Source organism: Hemibagrus wyckioides, linkage group LG12 (genome assembly GCF_019097595.1).
Source record: "Hemibagrus wyckioides isolate EC202008001 linkage group LG12, SWU_Hwy_1.0, whole genome shotgun sequence".
In the NCBI taxonomy this organism is placed as follows: Eukaryota; Metazoa; Chordata; class Actinopteri; order Siluriformes; family Bagridae; genus Hemibagrus; species Hemibagrus wyckioides.
Window position 1 is genome coordinate 12,959,247 of NC_080721.1, and position 9,303 is coordinate 12,968,549.

The window sequence follows — 9,303 nt, forward strand, 5'->3', positions numbered from 1 at the left end:
AGTGTGTGATTGAGTGTGTTTATGATAGTGTGTATGAGTGTGTGCATGATTGTGTGTGTGATTGAGTGTGTGATTGAGTGTGTGTGATTGAGTGTGTGCATGATTGTGTGTGTGATTGAGTGTGTGTATGAGTGTGTGTGATTGAGTGTGTGTATGAGTGTGTGTGATTGAGTGTGTGTATGAGTGTGTGATTGAGTGTGTGTGTGATTGATTGTGTGTATGAGTGTGTGTGTGATTGAGTGTGTGTTTGAGTGTGTGTATGAGTGTTTGTGTGTGATTGAGTGTGTGTTTGAGTGTGTGTATGAGTGTGTGTGTGATTGAGTGTGTGTATGAGTGTGTGTGTGATTGATTGTGTTTTTGAGTGTGTGTTTGAGTGTGTGTGTGATTGAGTGTGTGTTTCCGTGTGTGTATGAGTGTGTGATTGAGTGTGTGTGTGATTGAGTGTGTGTTTGAGTGTGTGTATGAGTGTGTGATTGAGTGTGTGTGTGATTGAGTGTGTGATTGAGTGTGTGATTGAGTGTGTGTATGAGTGTGTGTTATTGAGTGTGTGTATGAGTGTGTGTGTGATTGAGTGTGTGTTTGAGTGTGTGTATGAGTGTGTGTGTGTTTGAGTGTGTGTATGAGTGTGTGTATGAGTGTGTGTATGAGTGTGTGTGTGATTGAGTGTGTGTTTGAGTGTGTGTATGAGTGTGTCTGTGTGATTGAGTGTGTGTTTGAGTGTGTATATGAGTGTGTGTGTGATTGAGTGTGTGATTGAGTGTGTGATTGAGTGTGTGTATGAGTGTGTGTGTGTTTGAGTGTGTGATTGAGTGTGTGTGTGTTTGAGTGTGTGTATGAGTGTGTGTTTGATTGTGTGTATGAGTGTGTGTGTGTGATTGAGTGCGTGTTTGAGTGTGTATATGAGTGTGTGTGTGATTGATTGTTTGTTTGAGTGTGTGTATGAGTGTCTTTATGAGTGTGTGTTTGAGTGTGTGTATGAGTGTGTGTGTGTGATTGAGTGTGTGTATGAGTGTGTGTATGAGTGTGTGTGTGATTGAGTGTGTGTATGAGTGTGTGTGTGATTGAGTGTGTGTTTGAGTGTGTGTATGAGTGTGTGTGTGTTTGAGTGTGTGTATGAGTGTGTGTATGAGTGTGTGTATGAGTGTGTGTGTGATTGAGTGTGTGATTGAGTGTGTGTATGAGTGTGTGTGTGTTTGAGTGTGTGTATGAGTGTGTGTGTGTTTGAGTGTGTGTATGAGTGTGTGTGTGTTTGAGTGTGTGTATGAGTGTGTGTGTGTTTGAGTGTGTGATTGAGTGTGTGTTTGAGTGTGTGTATGAGTGTGTGTGTGTGAGTGTGTGTTTGAGTGTGTATATGAGTGTGTGTGTGATTGAGTGTGTGATTGAGTGTGTGTTTGAGTGTGTATATGAGTGTGTGTGTGATTGAGTGTGTGTTTGAGTGTGTGATTGAGTGTGTGTTTGAGTGTGTGTATGAGTGTGTGTGTGTTTGAGTGTGTGTATGAGTGTGTGTTTGAGTGTGTGTATGAGTGTGTGTGTGTTTGAGTGTGTGATTGAGTGTGTGTTTGATTGTGTGTATGAGTGTGTGTGTGTGATTGAGTGCGTGTTTGTGTGTGTATATGAGTGTGTGTGTGATTGAGTGTTTGTTTGAGTGTGTGTATGAGTGTGTGTATGAGTGTGTGTTTGAGTGTGTGTATGAGTGTGTGTGTGTGATTGAGTGTGTGTATGAGTGTGTGTATGAGTGTGTGTGTGATTGAGGTTGTGATTTAGTGTGTGTATGAGTGTGTGATTGAGTGTGTGTGTGATTGAGTGTGTGTTTGAGTGTGTATGAGTGTGTGTGTGATTGAGTGTGTGTTTGAGTGTGTGTATGAGTGTGTGTTTGAGTGTGTGTTTGAGTGTGTATATGAGTGTGTGATTGAGTGTGTGTGTGATTGTGTGTGTTTGAGTGTGTGTGTGATTGAATGTGTGATTGAGTGTGTGTGTGATTGAGTGTGTTTGAGTGTGTGTATGAGTGTGTGTGTGATTTGAGTGTGTGTTTGAGTGTGTGTATGAGTGTGTGTATGAGTGTGTGATTGAGTGTGTGTATGAGTGTGTGTGGGTGATTGAGTCTGTGTATGAGTGTGTGTGTGTGTGTGTGTGTGAGATTGAATGTGTGTATGAGTGTGTTTGTGTGATTGAGTGTGTGAATGAGTGTGTTCATCACATGATTGAGTGTGTGATTGAGTGTGTGTATGAGTGTGTGTGTGTGTGTGATTGAGTGTGTGTATGAGTGTGTGTGTGTGATTGAGTGTGTCTATGAGTGTGATTGAGTGTGTGTATGACTGTGTGTGTGATTGAGTGTGTGTTTGAGTGTGTGTGTGAGTGTGTGTGTGATTGAGTGTGTGTTTGAGTGTGTGTGTGTTTGAGTGTGTGTATGAGTGTGTGTGTGATTGATTGTGTGTTTAAGTGTGTGTGTGAGTGTGTGTGTGATTGAGTTTGTGTTTGAGTGTGTGTTTGAGTGTGTGTCTGTTTGAGTGTGTGTTTGAGTGTGTGTCTGAGTGTGTGTGTGTTTGAGTGTGTGTTTGAGTGTGTGTGTGATTGAGTGTGTGTATGAGTGTGTGTATGAGTGTGGGTATGAGTGTGTGTGTGTGATTGAGTGTGTGTTTGAGTGTGTGTATGAGTGTGTGTGTGATTGAGTGTGTGTATGAGTGTGTGTCTGATTGAGTGTGTGTTTGAGTGTGTGTATGAGTGTGTGTGTGATTGAGTGTGTGTATGAGTGTGTGTGGGATTGAGTGTGTGTTCGAGTGTGTACATGAGTGTGTGTGTGATTGAGTGTGTGTTTGAGTGTGTGTATGAGTGTGTGTGTGTTTGAGTGTGTGTATGAGTGTGTGTGTGATTGAGTGTGTGTTTCAGTGTGTGTGTGAGTGTGTGTGTGATTGAGTGTGTGTTTGAGTGTGTGTATGAGTGTGTGTGTGATTAAGTGTGTGATTGAGTGTGTGTATGAGTGTGTGTGTGATTGAGTGTGTGTTTGAGTGTGTGTTTGAGTGTGTGTGTGATTGAGTGTGTGTTTGAGTGTGTTTGAGTGTGTGTATGAGTGTGTGTATGAGTGTGTGTGATTGAGTGTGTGTATGAGTGTGTGATTGAGTGTGTGTATGAGTGTGTGTGTGTTTGAGTGTGTGTATGAGTGTGTGATTGAGTGTGTGTATGAGTGTGTGTGTGATTGAGTGTGTGTTTGAGTGTGTGTATGAGTGTGTGTGTGATTGAGTGTGTGTTTGAGTGTGTGTATGAGTGTGTGTGTGTTTGAGTGTGTGTATCAGTGTCTGATTGAGTGTGTGTATGAGTGTGTGTGTGATTGAGTGTGTGCTTGAGTGTGTGTATGAGTGTGTGTGTGTTTGAGTGTGTGATTGAGTGTGAGATTGAGTGTGTGTGTTATTGAGTGTGTGTGTTATTGAGTGTGTGTATGAGTGTGTGTGTGATTGAGTGTGTTTGAGTGTGTGTATGAGTGTGTGTGTGTTTGAGTGTGTGTATGAGTGTGTGATTGAGTGTGTGTATGAGTGTGTGTGTGATTGAGTGTGTGTTTGAGTGTGTATATGAGTGTGTGTGTGATTGAGTGTGTGTTTGAGTGTGTGTATTAGTGTGTGATTGAGTGTGTGTTTGAGTGTGTATATGAGTGTGTGTGTGATTGAGTGTGTGTATTAGTGTGTGTTTGAGTGTGTGTATGAGTGTGTGTTTGAGTGTGTGTATGAGTGTGTGTGTGATTGAGTGTTTGATTGAGTGTGTGTGTGTGTGATTGAGTGTGTGTTAGAGTGTGTGATTGAGTGTGTGTGTGATTGAGTGTGTGATTGAATGTGTGTATGAGTGTGTGTGTGATTTGAGTGTGTGTTTGAATGTGTGTTTGAGTGTGTGTATGAGTGTGCGTATGAGTGTGTGTGTGAATGAGTGTGTGATTGAGTGTGTGTTTGAGTGTCTATTGAGTGTGTGATTGAGTGTGTGTATGATAGTGTGTATGATAGTGTGTGTGATTGAGTGTGTGAATGAGTGTGTTTGAGTGTATTGAGTGTGTATTTGAGTGTGTGTCTTTTTATGAGTGTGTGTTTGAGTGTGTGTATGAGTGTGTGATTGAGTGCGTGTTTTAATGTGTATTTGAGTGTGTGTGTGTGTGTATGAATGTGTGTTTGAGTGTGTGTTTGAGTGCGTGTTTTACTGTGTATTTGAGTGTGTGTGTGTGTGTGTATGAATGTGTGTTTCAGTGTGTGTTTGAGTGTGTGATTGTGTGATTGAGTGTGTATTTGAGTGTGTGTATGAGTGTTTGTGTGTGATTGTGTTTGAGTGTGTGATTGAGTGTGTTTCAGTGTGTATTTGAGTGTGTGTATGAATGTGTGTGAGTGTGATTGAGTGTGTTTGAGTGTCTGATTGAGTGTGTGTGTGTGTGATTGATTGTGTGTATGAGTGTGTGTTTGAATGTGTGATTGAGTGTGTGTATGACTGTGTGTGTGTGTGTTCGAGTGTGTTTGAATGTGTATTTGAGTATGTGTATAAGTGTGTGTGTGTGTGATTGAGTGTGTGTATGAGTGTGTGTGTGTGTGTGATTGAGTCTGTGTATGTGTGTGTGTGTGTGTGTGTGTGTGTGATTGAGTGTGTGTGTGTGTGTGTGATTGAGTGTGTGTATGAGTGTGTGTGTGTGATTGAGTGTGTGTATGAGTGTGTGATTGAGTGTGTGTGTGTGTGACTGAGTGTGTGTATGAGTGTGTGTGTGTGATTGAGTGTGTGTATGACTGTGTGTGAGTGTGTATTTGAGTGTGTTTGAGTGTGTATGAGTGTGTGTGTGATTGAGTGTGTGTTTGAGTGTGTATATGAGTGTGTGTGTGATTGAGTGTGTGTTTGAGTGTGTGTATTAGTGTGTGTTTGAGTGTGTGTATGAGTGTGTGTGTGATTGAGTGTGTGATTGATTGTGTGATTGAGTGTGTGTGTGATTGAGTGTGTGTTTGAGTGTGTGTATGAGTGTGTGTATGAGTGTGTGTGTGATTGAGTGTGTGATTGAGTGTGTGTGTGATTGAGTGTGTGATTGAGTGTGTGTTTGAGTGTGTGTATGAGTGTGTGTGTGTGATTGAGTGTGTGTATGAGTGTGTGTGTGATTGAGTGTGTGTTTGAATGTGTGTATGAGTGTGTGAATGAGTGTGTGATTGAGTGTGTGTATGAGTGTGTGTGTGTGTGATTGAGTGTGTGTTTGAGTGTGTGTATGAGTGTGTGTATGATTGTGTGTGTGTGTGTTTGAGTGTGTGTTTGAGTTTGTGTATGAGTGTGTGTGTGATTGAGTGTGTGTTTGAGTGTGTGTATGAGTGTGTGTGATTGAGTGTGTGTGTGTGATTGAGTGTGTGTATGAGTGTGTGTGTGATTGAGTGTGTGTTTGAATGTGTGTATGAGTGTGTGAATGAGTGTGTGTTTGAGTGTGTGTGTGTGTGAGTGATGTGTGTGAGTGAGTGAGTGAGTGAGTGAGTGTGTGATTGAGTGTGTGTATGAGTGTGTGTGTGTGTGATTGAGTGTGTGATTGAGTGTGTGTGTGTGATTGAGTGTGTGATTGAGTGTGTGTATGATAGTGTGTATGATAGTGTGTATGAGTGTGTGCATGATTGTGTGTGTGATTGAGTGTGTGTTTGAGTGTATTGAGTGTGTGTTTGAGTGTGTGTATGAGTGTGTGTTTGAGTGTGTGTTTGAGTGTGTGATTGAGTGCGTGTTTTAATGTGTATTTGAGTGTGTGTGTGTGTGTGTTTGAGTGTGTGTATGAGTGTGTGTGTTTGAGTGTGTGATTGAGTGCGTGTTTTAATGTGTATTTGAGTGTGTGTGTGTATGAGTGTGTGATTGAGTGTGTGTATGAGTGTATTGAGTGTGTGATTGAGTGTGTGTATGAGTGGGTGTTTGAGTGTGTGTATGAGTGTGTGTGTGTGTGATTGAGTGTGTGTATGAGTGTGTATGATTGTGTGTATGAATGTGTGTATGAGTGTGTGTATGAGTGTGTGTATATGTGTGTGTGATTGAGTGTGTGTGATTGTGTGTATGAGTGTGTGTGTGTGTGTGTGTGATTGAGTGTGTGTATGAGTGTGTGTGTGTGTGTGTGTGTGATTGAGTGTGTGTATGAGTGTGTGTGTGTGTGATTGAGTGTGTGTATGAGTGTGTGTGTGTGATTGAGTGTGTGATTGAGTGTGTGTATGAGTGTGTGTGTGTGTGTGATTGAGTGTGTGCATGAGTGTGTGTATGAGTGTGTGTGATTGAGTGTGTGTCTGTGATTGAGCGTGTGTGTGAGTTTGTGTGTGTGTGTGATTGAGTGTGTGTATGAGTGTGTGTGTGTGATTGAGTGTGTGTATGAGTGTGTGTGTGTGATTGAGTGTGTGTTTGAGTGTGTGTATTTGTGTGTGATTGAGTGTGTGTTTGAGTGTGTGTATGAGTGTGTGTGTGATTGAGTGTGTGATTGATTGTGTGATTGAGTGTGTGTGTGATTGAGTGTGTGTTTGAGTGTGTGTATGAGTGTGTGTATGAGTGTGTGTTTGAGTGTGTATGAGTGTGTGTGTGATTGAGTGTTTGATTGAGTGTGTGTGTGTGATTGAGTGTGTGTTAGAGTGTGTGATTGAGTGTGTGTGTGATTGAGTGTGTGATTGAGTGTGTGTATGAGTGTGTGATTGAGTGTGTGTATGAGTGTGTGTATGAGTGTGTGTGTGTGATTGAGTGTGTCTATGAGTGTGTGTGTGATTGAGTGTGTGTGTGATTGAGTGTGTGTGTGATTGAGTGTGTGTTTGAGTGTGTGTGTGATTGAGTGTGTGTATGAGTGTGTGTGTGTGTGTGTATTGAGTGTGTGTTTGAGTGTGTGTATGAGTGTGTGTGTGTGTGTGTGATTGAGTGTGTGTATGAGTGTGTGTTTGAATGTGTGATTGAGTGTGTGTATGAGTGTGTGTGTGTGATTGAGTCTGTGTATGAGTGTGTGTGATTGAGTGTGTGTATGAGTGTGTGTGTGATTGAGTGTGTGTTTGAGTGTGTGTATGAGTGTGTGTGTGATTGAGTGTGTGTTTGAGTGTGTGTATGAGTGTGTGTGTGTGTGATTGAGTGTGTGTATGAGTGTGTGTGTGTGATTGAGTGTGTGTATGAGTGTGTGTGTGTGTGTGTGTGATTGAGTGTGTGTATGAGTGTGTGTGTGTGTGATTGAGTGTGTGTATGAGTGTGTGTGTGTGATTGAGTGTGTGTATGAGTGTGTGTGATTGAGTGTGTGTATGAGTGTGTGTATGAGTGTGTGTGTGATTGAGTGTGTGTATGAGTGTGTGTGTGATTGAGTGTGTGATTGAGTGTGTGTGTGTGTGATTGAGTGTGTGTATGAGTGTGTGTGTGTGATTGAGTGTGTGATTGAGTGTGTGTATGAGTGTGTGTGTGTGATTGAGTGTGTGTATGAGTGTGTGTGTGTATGAGTGTGTGTATGAGTGTGTGTGTGATTGAGTGTGTGTATGAGTGTGTGTGTGATTGAGTGTGTGATTGAGTGTGTGTATGAGTGTGTGTGTGATTGAGTGTGTGTATGAGTGTGTGTGTGTGTGTGTGTGTGATTGAGTGTGTGTATGAGTGTGTGTGTGTGTGTGATTGAGTGTGTGATTGAGTGTGTGTATGAGTGTGTGTGTGTGTGTGTGATTGAGTGTGTGTATGAGTGTGTGTGTGATTGCGTGTGTGTATGAGTGTGTGTGTGATTGAGTGTGTGTATGAGTGTGTGTGTGTGTGATTGAGTGTGTGTATGAGTGTGTGTGTGTGATTGAGTGTGTGTGTGTGTGTGTGTGTGTGTGTGATTGAGTGTGTGTATGAGTGTGTGTGTGTGTGATTGAGTGTGTGTATGAGTGTGTGTGTGTGATTGAGTGTGTGTATGAGTGTGTGTGTGTGATTGTGTGTGTGTGATTGAGTGTGTGTGTGTGTGTGTGATTGAGTGTGTGTATGAGTGTGTGTGATTGAGTGTGTGTGAATGTGTGTATGAGTGTGTGTGTGTGTGTGATTGAGTGTGTGTGTGTGTGTGTGTGTGTGTGTGATTGAGTGTGTGTATGAGTGTGTGTGTGTGTTTGAGTGTGTGTATGAGTGTGTGTGTGATTGAGTGTGTTTTTGAGTGTGTGTATGAGTGTGTGTGTGATTGAGTGTGTGTATGATTGTTTGTTTGTGATTGAGTGTGTGTATGAGTGTGTGTGTGTGATTGAGTGTGGGATTGAGTGTGTGATTGAGTGTGTGTCTGTGATTGAGAGTGTGTATGAGTGTGTGTATGAGTGTGTTTGAATGTGTATTTGAGTCTGTGTATGAGTGTGTGTGTGTGTGTGATTGAGTGTGTGTATGAGTGTGTGTGTGTGTGTGTGTGTGTGATTGAGTGTGTGAATGAGTGTGTGTGTGTGATTGAGTGTGTGTATGAGTGTGTGTGTGTGATTGATTGTGTGTATGAGTGTGTGTGTGTGTGATTGAGTGTGTGTATGAGTGTGTGTGTGTGATTGAGTGTGTGTATGAGTGTGTGTGTGATTGAGTGTGTGTATGAGTGTGTGTATGAGTGGGTGTATGAGTGTGTGTGTGATTGAGTGTGTGATTGAGTGTGTGTATGAGTGTGTGTGTGTGATTGAGTGTGTGTATGAGTGTGTGTGTGTGTGTGATTGAGTGTGTGTATGAGTGTGTGTGTGTGATTGAGTGTGTGCATGAGTGTGTGTATGAGTGTGTGTGATTGAGTGTGTGTATGAGTGTGTGTGTGTGATTGAGTGTGTGTATGAGTGTGTGTGTGTGTGTGATTGAGTGTGTGTATGAGTGTGTGTGTGTGTGATTGAGTGTGTGTATGAGTGTGTGTGTGTGATTGAGTGTGTGTGTGAGTGTGTGTGTGTGATTGAGTGTGTGTATGAGTGTGTGTGTGTGTGTGTGTGATTGAGTGTGTGTATGAGGGTGTGTGTGTGTGTGTGTGTGTGATTGAGTGTGTGTATGAGTGTGTGTGTGTGATTGAGTGTGTGTTTGAGTGTGTGTATGAGTGTGTGTGTGATTGAGTGTGTGTATGATTGTGTGTGTGATTGAGTGTGTGATTGAGTGTGTGCTTGAGTGTGTGTATGAGTGTGTGTGTGATTGAGTGTGTGTTTGAGTGTGTGTATGAGTGTGTGTGTGATTGAGTGTGTGTATGAGTGTGTGTGTGTGATTGAGTGTGTGTATGAGTGTGTGTGTGTGTGTGTGATTGAGTGTGTGTATGAGTGTGTGTGTGTGATTGAGTGTGTGATTGAGTGTGTGTATGAGTGTGTGTGTGAGTGTGTGTGTGATTGAGTGTGTGTATGAGTGTGTGTGTGTGATTGAGTG